The 14,957-nt window shown below is 32.4% G+C and overlaps 1 pseudogene; it reads left to right on the forward strand.

Annotated features, from left to right (window-relative positions):
* The first annotated feature begins 811 nt into the window (after positions 1–811).
* LOC127852598 (neuropeptides capa receptor-like) overlaps positions 812–14,957 on the forward strand; it is a 30,625-nt pseudogene continuing 16,479 nt past the window's right edge.

The raw sequence follows: 14,957 nt of genomic DNA on the forward strand, positions 1-14,957 counted from the left end.
GGGTTTGGGTTAGGGTTAGCCTTTACCCATATCCTAACCCCAACCCGACCCCTAATCCTAACCCTAACCTAACCACAACCCAGGGTTATGTCCCATATACCATGCCTCGCTCGTTGTAATTGTCCTCTTCCCGAATGAAAGTATTAAATTTAGCGCTTAATACTTATATATGTCGCCGAAATGGTAATTACAATATGCTGAACAGATTTGAGAATATTTATAGATTATACCGACTAAACATATTGTGCGAGTATTATCAATATGTAACTATAGATCTACTCCTTTATTCCATTCACCTTATTGAACATTTACATATGTTTTAGTATGTTATTGTACTTATTGTAGTATACAAAACAATTTTTCGACACATGATGTACTGCGTATGGTGTTTAAGTAAGATTTTAGATCGCAGAACGTATAAAGATATAATATTTCAGCATTATTAATGAAACCATCTCCCCTACGAAGGACGTATCCATTAACTTAATCAATTCGAAGAGCTATGAATTCGGCGCATATCGCTACGACTGATTGCGACTGTTACAACATACAATGTTCGAGCAATGCTGATTAGGTGCAGTTAGCTAGTCAACATTCTCCTTGAACGTGAGGGATAACTCATAGACGCGTAAGTGATTTATGCGCTATTGGAAAATAATTCACGTACGTAACACGTTTCCAATTAGCAGCTATTTTGGCATTTTAATGTTTTAACTGGTCAACATGTGTGCTATTACATGTTCGACATAAACCTGGAAGTTCAATCCCCAGTTTGAAATATTAACGAAACTTGGGATCACAATTACGCTTAATGGAATCGTCACTAGAAAACGTTACGCCATCGATTATTAACGTCACCACTGTTAACGTAACCCTATCGGACAAGGAGCTGTTGGACTTGAGGCTTGGTGACCGACATATGTCGACGGTTGCTCTGGTTGTCCTGAACATCATCTATATTGCCATATTCGTCAGGTGGTTTGCTGGGGAATATATGTACTTGCGTAGTGATCGCAAGGAACCGGTATGTTTGTTTTCATTTATGCGCAAATTGTATAGAAATAAAAACTTATTTTGATATTTTTTTGCACATTCACCTTTATCTTTATTAATTCAGAAATTAGTGTAGTATGTGCTCTTTGTCGGTTAGTACTAACATAATTCAAGTTTAGTTGATGACAATCTAAAATTGTGTAGAAAGACATACATTTTTAGTGTCATTAAGTGTAACAAAATCTAAATTGTTCTGACACTTTTCGCGGATTATTCTTGATTCATTAAAGCCACAAACCTTGCCTCTGACTTTGAAATGAAATGCATGTAAAGCAATATAGATGCAATTTTAAAGTGTGCAAAATTGTCATTCACTCTATAGCCTATTTAGCAAGTAACTTATTATTTTTCAAACGGCACCGCTTTTATAACCGAAAGTAGGAGTGCCAAATAAGGTATGTGGCTTTAAACAGTTTTTTTTTAAACGAACACCTTTTATAAGTATTTCGCAAGGGTTTGGGTTATATTAACTGCCATTTTGAACAACGGAACATTGGTTTACGTCTGTTGGCCATATTTGCACATTCAAAGTAAACCAAGCATTACGTATTTTCTTTGTATAGGGTTACTGTTCTAAGTTCTGTGATATTCCGCTAATGAAAATTAATACCTTTACAATCGTATTAATAGCATCTTAATCCAGCTATTTTGATAATCAGTATGGATAGTTTTAAGTGTGTGTTTAGTCAGATGCACGTGTTTCCTAAAGTCAGGCTGGACTGTTAATCATAACTATTAAACTACTTACTTTTCCATCATGTTTGATCGTGTTTAGCATTTCGCACAATAGTCATAGTGAAAGAAATCTAAGAAAAACATGTCACGACACTACTGTAAACTAACAGGGAACTAATTAATGCATCTGTGCACATCCAAAGATTACATAATACTTAATAGGAGAGACTTTTTGGATGTAGTTGTTGTTCAATTATAAATAGCCTTAACCAAAATGAAAACAGAATACAACTTTATGACACTTGTTCAGCATTTTCTCCAAAGACCTAAACAAAAACAATGAATATGCAGATAACCCCACAGAAATGAGTTTCTAGACCATGTTTATTAATGATCAAGACATGTTAAAACGGCGACTGAAATAAAGAAGAAAATCTAAAGCTTAAAAATTGTAAGGCAAACGGTTTGGATAGAATTATTAACAAATATCTGAAACCAACCGCTGTGCCTATAATCGCAAAATGCTTTAATTTATTTTTGAATATCAGAATCCTACCGAATTCATGGCTAGATGGTCCAAACGTTACAATTTACAAAAAATATAATCGGAACCACGATATTAGATCATGTGTAATTGTATTAACAGGCAATTGATGTATATAAAGAGTAAGATTGTCTCATGAAAGGTCCATTCTAACAAAACCAACTATCGAATAGAGTTGCATTTAAATGCAGATCTTCAAAGGCAATGTTTATGATGTTTCGCGTTTTAAATTTGTCGTTATATTTTATAACATCAGTTTGGTACATGAGAAGTCGTCTGGTCGTTTTGTTGAATCCAAAACTAGGTCAGGTTTCTTGTCCTTGTCCATTTTAAGCTCAATACAACAGAGTGGGGGTCACGTGACTTAATGGGTTTTTTTAATGGATGTTTATGAATATAAACACACCGGTAAGGGTTATTTTGTTTTAAATAACTTTTTAAAACAATTATTCAGAAGATTTTCAACTGGTGTATAAAAGTTGAAAAGAATTTTTTTATGCGGCTTATGGCAATGTGAAAAACATAAGATTTACTTTATTTAATAAGCCTATGTTTAAGTTGAAAACTTCAATGTGTACAATATTTATCTACACGCAACGGGAAATTTGGCACAGATTTTAGACGTATTCAATAATGTATTCTTAAATCTTAAGATATGGACACAAACTGCAAGCAAAACTGTCTTTTATGCACTAAAAACGTTTGCAAACATATTTCAATAACTTAAGATATTTGCAAAAATAAAGTTCTTAACGGTGCATTTTCATTCTGTCAAGCTCGTCTGTAAACCCATGAGAACCCCGTTGATCCTGCACCCTGACAACGCCTGATCAAGCTTTGGAGAAAAGGGTTTCATTGCGTGAATACATAATAGAGTCTCTTATGGATTAGACAATAAACAAATACAATCGTATGCAATATAACTAAGAAACACAAAACAAGCCGTTTATATCGTTCTTGACATTCTAGCACATAACGTTTACTAAACTTATTAGGTTTCATCATTGTATCGTTATTTTATCGTGTTGATAACATTTAAGTTTTGTAGTAATAGCAGCGGTTCTTGCAGTATGGCGTCTGATTCGAAGCTCTATTATTTGAGTAAATATGTGTAAACATTTCAAAAGCAATATTTTAATAATATGTTGGCTAACTATGCTATTGTCTGTTAGACATTTACATGTATTATTTTTCTATCATTTTCCAAAGAAGTAGGTTTTTTATGACTCGATCTTTCTACAAATCATATTGAGGGAACATTTTTTTATTGTTAAGAAATTGATATACGCCATGATGCATGCTTTTAATGGCTCATATAAGCAATAACCGTTGCAATTATGGTTCCTGTCATCTATAATTCGGTGGAATAATTTGATTTTGTAGTTTCGAAACACAGATTTATTGCACACTTATCAGGGTTATCCTGATCTGTAGCAACATATATTCCATGTGAAAATCAATATGCATTTTTTTCATTTTTTAACATTGGTAACAACATATAATGCATGATATATGCAAAGGATCATAAGCGACATCGAAAGTAATTATTCCGCATTGTATAAAATCAGTTACACAAATTCATTTTTGTTCAATTTATCACACAAATAAACAGCGACATGAAACACACGAATGCCAGACATGTACCTAGCGACGTATTTCATGTAAGCTACGTGTCTGTTAATATCCGTGAGTTGCGAAAAAAATCATAACTATAATTGAAGAAGTATACTATGAGGCATTAGAAAGACTTCCGTTCAAGATAGGAGAACCTTTTACCAAGCAGTTTTATAAATTTGTTTTTATAATTTTGTTTTATTCTGAAAGTTTCCAAAACTTGACATTCGGCATATATATTGATAATTTTCTGATTATATTGCTCACACGAACTACTGTTGGCAGTTTATAAGTTGGGCTCTTACGAAAAGTGTCTCATTTGATTTATATATATTTATTTCATTATTTTGCAATGCACACGAGAAAATGATAGAAAAAAATAAAATAATCGACAAAATGTTATTACATGTACATCATTAAACCAAGCTTAAGGACACCATTATACTATACGTTATGGCATATCCCAGAAATCTTAAAATCAAGCTAGATTTATACCAAGGGGGTATTTCGATAATGCTAGCCCGAAGGTGTGGTTTATAACAATGTTCATTTGCTGTTTATACGATGTCTTGTCAACTGTCTCATAGCCATAGACGCACAGTCTATTACGCACATCGCCCGTGGAATAGTTGTCCGTTCTCGGTATTATGTCCAGGAAAATATCTTGGACACATAAATGCTAAGGCACACCACATATTGATAAAGCACAATACAAATAATTCAATCGCTGATATACAGGAAATAATTCCGTATGTTTCATATCACGCATCGCATCACAGAAGCCATGATCATTCTTTTCACATGTTGTGCATATCAGCTTATTTTATAAATAACCGAAATAAACGATAACAGCATGTGTCGATGACAGACCTGGAAACTAAATTGTCACCTTCAAAGGAGTACCTGAGCCGTTTATAACTGAATGCATCGCTGTTATCTGTCGATATCAACTTTAGAAATGTGGCAGAATCGTTGGTTCACAAAAAGGATTAGACGCATTGTCATCGCCAACGTTAAACACGTGGACATCCTATTTGTCTTCGGAAAGAAATTGAATCGAGCGAAAAAATAATCATATTTTTTATCTGGTACAACCTTTTTACAGAACGTTAACATTGTTCAGTAAGTTTTTATGCTTTATAAAGATAAACATTGTAAGTAACACGTGCATAAGATAATGTCATATACATCCCTAAAATGTCAAATTATCCATGTTTGAATTTCTGTAGAATACAAATGTAAATCGAAAGCAAGGATAATTGGCCGAATTGTTATGGGATGGAAAAACAATCATTTTTGTAAGTAGTTCATAACATTTAAACATAATTTAACGATCAATGTTCGTGCACAATTATTTAAACTTGATTACTAAACTACCAAACTCAATAATAATTTTGAATATACGAAAACATTAAACATTGGATAGGGCTCCGTTCTTTCAATGCGTCACGCAGCATTGTCCTATCATGACCCTCATTTTTTTGGGGGACTATTTTAGCACTGCTTAAAAACATCCACCAGAACATTTGATCAATTGCGACAAAGAACAAACATTTATGCCGCCGAAAACACAATTTTTGGACAAGAAAATATATTTAAAAAACATGTGTACAAATTAATACAAAATACACCGGTAAAATATATTTACATTTCTGTAATTCATTACTGTACTAGTGCAGCCTTTTAATACAAACTTCATTAGCTTTATAAAGGTTATAATATTATCTCAGCAAATCGATATCAAGTACGTTGGATCTCTGCAGCACGTTTTTTTCGTAATAATACAACAACAACAAAATATTATACATCGTCCAAATCGCCTCGCATGAGATTCTCATAAAGCATAGTTATTGTTGTTTATATTAATTTAGTTTAAGCTGAAAATTTCACGACCTATACATTTTTAGGTAAACATTTAAGTTCACAATAAAATCATTAAATAAGGTGAATAAGAATGACAAATATAGTCAAACAATATTGTACAAATTGTTTTTATTCTTGGCTTATCGCTTGCCTCTGATAATTTAGAAATTGAAATACAAATATGAAATCAGTTACCTTAAACACTATAGCTTATTTTAACATTGCGCCTCTTGAAATGTTATGTCTGTGTGTTGTTTGAGATCTGCACGATGGAGACAACTATACGTGTATTCTGGATACCAGATCATACCGAAATCTAGAACACATCGTCCTAATGACCTGCACGTTCCATTAAGCCGGCGAACACCAAGAAGAAGCCATTCTTCCGATATAAAGTACAAGTTGTCCTAGTGCCCTTATCATTAAGTTTTAAACGGCGAACAATCAAGAAAAAGACATCCGGAATTGCCTTAAAGGGGCTTGTTCACACTTAAATTGCATTTTTTTGAAGTTTTTCATTTAATGCTTTAAATTCATAAATTTAAACATCGCAAATAACGTGCTCCAGTATAAAACAAAAATAAAGTTAAAATAGGAAAGAAAAAAGTAAGCCGCACCAAGGCTCGAACCACTGACCCTTGGATCGGTTTTTTCCCCGACTAAATATAGATTTTAAATTTAAATTTAAATATAAACACGCATTGTGACAACAACAACAACAAATATGGCGGAATCTCTATTGTCAAACACGGAAGAAGAAGGTAAAATATGTTTTTTTTATTGTAAAACTCAATATTGCGTATGATTTTTTTTTTTATAAAAGTAGATTAAAATAGAATAACTGATCAAACGATTCGTTTTCGTTACATAAGTATATGCATATACATCACAGAACGCGTAAATACTGATTCTCTCGTTTACACTTAAGTTACAGACAGAGACTAAAATTAAAAGCCAAGTTGAATACAGAATTAACTTTAGTATTCGCGCAAATAAATTAAATTTATCATTAGCCTTGGAGTACTGAGATCATTTAAACATTACAGTATCTTTTTTTTTCCTCATAACTGACAGTGACAACATTATTTGTTGGCAGGCAATTCAAGATGCTGTGCATTTATTGACATATTCATTATTGTGTGTTATATGACAATGACATTTATTATTAACTAAAATGCATTTGAATGGTACTGGTAGTTTATTAATTTAAACCCAAAACTCAAAGGTAACCCTTTAAGCGCTGGAACCGAATTTTGAAGGCCTTTGCAAACAGTTTGGTTCCAGATGAGACGCCACAGAACATGGCGTCTCATCAGGATCCAAACTGTTTGCTATTCTGATAGTATTCTTTGAAAAATATCGAAGAAATGGCTAATTTTAGAAATTCAGCGGATGACATTTAGCAGATGAAAAATTTCCCAGCATGCAAAGGGTTAATGTATTTATATCAGTTTCTTCTGCACAGCTATTTTATAAATAAACTGAATAACCAAAATATTTTTGAAAATAGTAACACAGTTTAGTAATTCATGGCATCAAATGCACGCAGCTGGCGCCAGACAACTCGCCCTAATACCAACTTGCCCCAAAACAAACTCGCATCAAACATATGGTCACTCACTCCAACCAAGAGACAACTCGCCCCAATTTATTTTCGTGCATCTTATTGTTTCTTTATTTGAAGTATTTTGTCTTTATATTCTTTGTTAATTTAGCAAAGCATGTATATATTTTGATAAATGTGTATTTCAACAGTACATTGTATTTTGAATAAATCAAATACAGGTCATCTGAAATGCATGTATCATTATATTTGTAAAAGCCAAGAATATTCTGGATATTCCTCTTTTTTCAATTGTTTTGAATATCCTCAAGGTTTGATTTCCTGAATGTCAAAGAAAACTTATTAGATAATAATACCATATATTTACAACTCACTTTTTTAATAGAGACCATAAATAGTTTTAAAAAGTGGTTTAAATTGTGTATTTACTTTTTCAATAGGATACAACCATAATTAAACCAAGAAGTTTATGTAGAAGGGATCACTGGATTTTGTCACTTTGGTACAAGAAACCGAAAAGGTATACTTATTTAGCTGCATTTTTTTTCTGTTGATTTCATTTGAGAATATTGGAATAATGTGTAGATAATGTTTTCAGATATTCAGGCAAGTTGAGATTTCATTGAATTTTTTTATATGTCATTTCACAATATTCTTGAATGGAAACAGAAAAAAACACAGTTAAACGCACTAATTGTTGATATATAAAACAAAGTCTTTGCATGTAAAACTGTGTTGCTACATGAGCAAAGAATTTAAAAAATGATCCTACACTACACTAGGTGAATATTGAAATTTTACAAAAAAAACTGACAGGAATGTTTAAAAATGGTGTCATGAAAAATAAAAAATTCTATATGTACATGTAGCTACATCTTGTGTCAAAATTCTTAGCTTTATGTTCAAAACATTTTTTGTTAAATGCAGAAATGTCTTTTTAAGGATATCATAGACCACCTTACTTATACAGTAGCATAGGAGCTGTTGAAGGAAATTGCTGCCAGACAGTCAGCAGTTATCACTGACAGCCTGTCCTGGCCCAGCTAGGACCATCCTCATGCTAACCATGATGGTGTGTTTGCAAGAATTTTCCATTTGGTAGACCGTGATGAAGACCAGCTTTGTTGTGGCATGGCCTGACAATACTGTACAAGCCAGAGACCAGTATGTTTACTGTTGTTGAATATGACCCATTTTTCATGTTTATTTTTCTGTGGGCCTGTTTAACAGAATAAATAATGCACTTTATCTATTTCAAATATGTTATTTTTCTGTGGACTGTTTAACGGAATTATCAATGCATTTTATCTATATCAAATATTTTATTTGTATGTGGGCCTGTTTAACGGAATTAGTAATGCATTTTATCTTTATCAAATATTGTTGCTTGTAATATGAATATAGAACACGTAAAACTACTCATGTAATTGTCTCAGCTTAAAATCAAAAGTGTAGAAAATTTAACTCATTCACTGTCGAAACAGTGGCCATTATGTTCGTGCATCTTAAAAGTTGGACAAAAACAGCTAATATATATATATATATATATATATATATATATATATATATAGATAGATAGATTTAGCAAGGGGTTTTGAGTTTTTTTATGTGTTCATATTTTTCAGAAAAAGGGTTAAGTGGTGACTGATCCTCTTACTCTAATTATCCAGGAAACGTTTTGGAACAACGTGTTGACACTGAAGATGTGGAGGACACATATTGATCATAGTACATCCTTTGGATACATGGAAACCTTCAACGGGACGACAACAAAACTGTACCTGCCTTTTTTTTGAAAGGAAGTAGTTAATAAAATTATTGTTAACAGTTTTTTTTAGTTTTGTTGTTTAAAAATGCTTGCAACATTTAAGTGGATAAACGGTTGTTTTAAATTTGAATCTTCAGTAATGCATTCTTTATTAAATGATGTAATCTTGTTTCTTTCAATATAGTGTAAATAATAAGAACATAATTATCCTTTGTATACAAATGAAAACCAAGTTTACTGTTCTATTAATCATTATTTATTTATCTTGTTCTTTTGTCAGAAATATTACAGGGGCATACATACAGTATTCCTTAAATGAAAGGGACAGTTCTTAGAAAATTAACATGTATTTTAGCAATACATATTCAAACTTTTCCACATTTATAACCAGCAACAATATGTAAGTATTATAATGTAACACAAATTATTACTATGAATTTACTACTGATTTTGCCGTGCCTGTCATCAAATAAACATGTTTTACTGAACGTTTCTTAAAAGATGTTATGTGGAAGACTTAATCAATCATTTAATAAATATTTGAGCCTCGCTCTAGGAAAAGGGGGTTTAATGCATGTACTTAAGGTTGTCCAAGATAAGCTGTGCAGACTGCACAGGCTAATCAGGGGCAACACTTTCCGCCTTATCTGGATTTTCTCTAAGAGACTCCCTTTCAACAAAAAATACAATAAAGCAGCAATTGTCTGCCTGATTGGTATGATCAGAACATGTTAATCTCATACGACAATTTACGCACATGCATTAAGCCCCATTTTCCCAGGGCAAGGTTCACCTATTTTGGGGTTTAGCTGTCTTTATGCTCTTTAACTTTTGAATCATGATGCAGTTTCATATAATTATGTATTATGAGTCGTTTTTAATCGATGCATATTCTTTTGTTCAGTGTTGAACTCAACATGTGTTATAATAAGGTGTTCACTTAACATTCTTGCAGTAATGTTTTGCTGTGTAATATAAATGTAATAATAAATCAAAATTGAACAACTAGCTGCTTATTTCTTCATGTTATTTATTAAAACATTTTAAACCAAAACAACAAAATTCATAACATAATGAACACAAAACATAATACTCTATATTCATGAAACAAAACTATAATTGATAACATTTTGAATAACTGTTTCCAACTTTCAACATTTGACAGATCAAATTATTTCTGAATTCCACCAATTTTTTATTTATGGATTAACAGCACTTTATCATCTTTATGACAGTTTATGTAAGGCTATTACAATAAATGGTTGTTTATAGACTGATAAACAATGGAAAACAATACATAATCTATATATAGCATTGTGCTTTGATGTCATTGTTAATGGAACATAAACAAATGTGGTGTGCAGCACGCACTCAACATTGACTATGGTAGCTTATACCTACAAGAGTCAATAATTCCTTTTCATAGTCTTTACTTGTGACAAAAAATCAGGAAAATGCTGAGCCAAGTGTTTATTTAGCTATTTGCCAGACAAGGTTTTCACAAATTCTTCTGTTTCAGAGTGACCTATGATCAAATACTTTGGATCCTCTATTGTAATAACAAAACAATTAATTCACCATGTTTGATCATGGGTCTCCCATAAAAAACTTAACACAAATCATGATACATAACACCTATAAGAGTCAACAATTCCTGTTAATGGTCTTGACTTATGACAAAAAAATCTGGAACTTGGCCCATTGTTTATGTAGTTATTTGCCAGACAAGGTTTTTACTTATTCTTCTTTTTCAGAGTGATCTATCATTGAATACTTTGGATCCTATATTTTTATAACAAAACAATTAACAAAATTCACAATACCTTACACACTTAAAACTCAAATACATATTCTCATGGCATTTCAGGGCACTTGTATGCTATGTTCATCAGTATTTTATCAATGATATTTCTGCCCTATGTTTATAAGCAGTTCACTTATTAAAATCACATTTTATCACCATGATGATGACAGGACAGTCGACCATAATGTCACACATTTGGTCACGCCTTCATATTACACAAATAAATTCAAGCATCATTTCAAATACTAAAGTCATCTACTGACTGAAAAAACAGCCAGAGTCACACATGCACTTTCATACTCAATGGTATACATCCAATAAAACCATGCTGCCAAAGTCACACAACATGTTCCTAACCATAGTCAGTTATGTTGAAGTTAGTTAAAACAACATAGTTACATACACCATGTACCAATTTTTATGAGTAAATCTTCATATTGTTTCCGGGTTGCTTGCCCTTGACCTATTGGATATTGCAGCTCCTCATTAGCCGCAGGTGGATATATAAGGGGCAATTGTAGAGGCAATCAGCTTTGGATAAGCTGAATCAAAAAGGAACTTTGATCGAAGGGTTTTTTCCTTGATGATCTCTGTGTACTCAGTGCATGTACGTGTATCCCTTCTTTTCATTGATTGGCACCACCGTCCAATTGTTGGCTGCCTTCAATATACTCTGAAATAACATATAAGCATATTTGTAATTTTGAAATGTACACTAAAACTAATCATAAAAACTATGTATGAAATTTGTTTGCTATTTTAAACATTATTTTATTTATATCATGCCTATCAGGTAACATACCAACACTTTTCTGGGCTACTTGATTCACCAGTATTAACTTATGAACCTACCAATACTTTTCTGGGCTACTTGATTCGCCAGTATAAACTTATGAACCTACCAATACTTTTCTGGGCTACTTGATTCACCAGTATTAACTTATGAACCTACCAATACTTTTCTGGGCTACTTGATTCACAAGAATTAACTTATGAACCTACCAATACTTTTTTGGGCTACTTGATTCACCAGAATTAACTTATGAACATACCAATACTTTTCTGGGCTACTTGATTCACAAGAATTAACTTATGAACATACCAATACTTTTTTGGGCTACTTGATTCACCAGAATTAACTTATGAACATACCAATACTTTTCTGGGCTACTTGATTCACCAGTATTAACTTATGAACCTACCAATACTTTTCTGGGCTACTTGATTCACCAGACGAGTATGAGCTTATTTAATATTACACTTAATAAATGCCTTACCAGTTTAACTTTAATAATCCAAACTTTCCTTGTTGTTATCTGGGTTAACAAACCTTATAAAATATTTGTTAAATCAATTTAATGTTTTCTCCATTATTGAACCAACATAACTTGTAATTTGAATCGCCAGCTTTGAACTGAACGCGGGTTGAATGTTACAATAGGTCAGCCATTTGCAATGTCGAAGGTCATGACGTAGCAATTAAATTTACTCGGATAATTTATAGCTAATCCAGGAAATGAGTTTTCTGAATGTTTCTGACTAGTAGCAAATATAAGGAGGCGGAGTTTAGACTGATCGAGACGTGTGCAAAACACATTGAGTCGTCAGAAAGCAGTTTTGATTGAAGTGTTATTTTAATCGACAGCTTACGTCACGGGTTGCTATTTGCGGCGTATGACCAATTTTAAGGAAGTACAGTGGACGTCATGGTTTTTTTTATCAGCGTATGGAAACAATTATCGGGCGTAATATACGGCCGTACGCCGCTTAGTGCAAGCCCTGACTTATTATATGATGAAGTTATCATACTTGAGTAACTAACTGACAATTACTGTACAACTAGAGATTGGAGGAGAATGGCATTGAAATGATTTCATGACCAAGCACCATGCAAGTTATCTGAACGGTTCAGAAAACAAACCAGCTATCGGATATCCTCTGGTTTTCATAACATAAAAAGTTTCTGGTAAAAAAAAATGATAAAGCAATTATATTACCAAGAAACTTTAGGAAGCACATAGAATCTTATTGAATATAAATATATTATTTTATCAATTAAAATATGCTAAGACAGGGTTGTTTGCATACTCTAAGTAAGATGTTATCTCTCCAATTCCTGACACATGACCAGGTGTGGTACTTCCTTGTGACACAAATGACAGGCCAGGACCTGGCGGGGGCTGATGACCGTGCATAGGTGAAGAGTTTGTTGTTCTAACATTATGCTGAACAATTAAACTTGCAATAGTTTGGCCGGCACGTCTTCCTAAATACCTTAAAAAGAAGGTTTGTTTAAGAATATAAAATTGATCACATATCAATTTAAAGAAACAACAAAATTGATGTTAAAATCAGGGAATAAACTGTATAATCATATTATCATATCATGATAATTGATTACATAATATAACATATACATTTGCATACCAGTATATTTTATAATATAATATATACCGAATAAATTAATCATTCATAATTCATCATTTATCATTAATTTGATGCTTCATTTGACTCGTGTTGGAGTGTTCCTTATAAGTTATAACGAATTCATTAAATTGATACGAACATCTTGGCATAGGGGCATAAAGGCTTATTTTAAATCGCGCAATGAACAAATTATGTTATCAGTGCCTATCTGGTTTCGTTGCAGAGTAAAATACATAACTAAATACCTATCCAAACTTTTGCTAAAATTTCTTTGTAAAAAGGCAACACTTGCCAAAAACTAAACGTAGCTTCTAAAATATGACTTACAATTCGTGTGTTTAAGCCATTACCCTGTCTTCGTCTTTTCCAACGATACTCCTCTGGTTCTGCAAACACTCAGTCTTGTCGCCAAGATTGAATAAATTCGAGCGATGTCGCTGGCTCCGGCTTTTGTTTCTCTTTTTTATATTTTCGATCACAGAGATGAGATGCATTGTTTGTAAACCAAAAGCGGATAAGCGCAGCGCGCATGCGCAGGCTGCATTCTGGTATACTAGTTGGGATCCCATTCACAATTTCTGACTAAAAGTAAATCATTTCGCGTCTGAGACGCTTTATAATTTTCAAGTTTTCAAATCGTCAAAAATTGCATTTAATGGAAATTTAAGAGCATGAAAACAATTTGGTATTTTTTTTTAAAAGCAAATATTATAACTACAATGAAAATTTGCAAATCCGAAACAATTTTTTTTAATTTTGTCAATTTATCAAAGTGTGAACAAGTCCCTTTAAAAGAAAATTAATTGTCCTTATTGAACACGCGACAACCAGCAGACGAACGTCTTGGTCGGGCATTTACACACGTATAAAATCTCTTCAAAGTAATTTGATAGCAAGATGTTTTACATTATGTGAAAAAACGGTAATTGAAACGATAATGTCAAACGGATACCTCTTACAAAAGGTAAATTGAAACATGACACAAGTATGGGAATTATTCCGATTTGAAGAACATGCCATCATTATGAATGGACAAAAAGTACTTGGGTTAAGATATGTTTCCTTTGTGTATTGGCAAAATGTACACATATGTTTAAACATTGTTTGTTACTTGATCATACCAAAATAGATACAATTTTATAATACCCTAGTTCCATGTAAGTTATGTTTTGTTTGCAGTTGCTCTATGATACATTGTAAATAATTAGTAGAGTATCATCAAAACCCCGAACGTAGTACTTGGTTAATGTAGGCATCAACATGTAAGAGTATTTTTGAATAACAGAAATATGTTAATACACGCTTTTTTTTATATTTAACATTATCTGCCATTAACAACCTACAACTTCTAGCACATGTGCATGCGTATACATGGTCTTTTTTTGCATGCATACTTTATGATACTCCTAAAATATGGTGCATAATAAGCTTATTGTTTTTCAAATACTCTTTAATACAAGATAGCAAAATTATTGTTTTTCAAATACTCTTTAATACAAGATAGCAAGATTAAAAGCAAGTAGAACAGCAATAAAACAATGGAAGATTTGCTTTTATTTACCAATCTTTAGAAATGCTGTTAAGGATAAAAATCGTGTTTTAATATTTTAACAAATTCACATCTACTATTCTCTACAAACGGTTA

Source organism: Dreissena polymorpha, chromosome 12 (assembly GCF_020536995.1).
Source record: "Dreissena polymorpha isolate Duluth1 chromosome 12, UMN_Dpol_1.0, whole genome shotgun sequence".
Lineage (NCBI taxonomy): Eukaryota > Metazoa > Mollusca > Bivalvia > Myida > Dreissenidae > Dreissena > Dreissena polymorpha.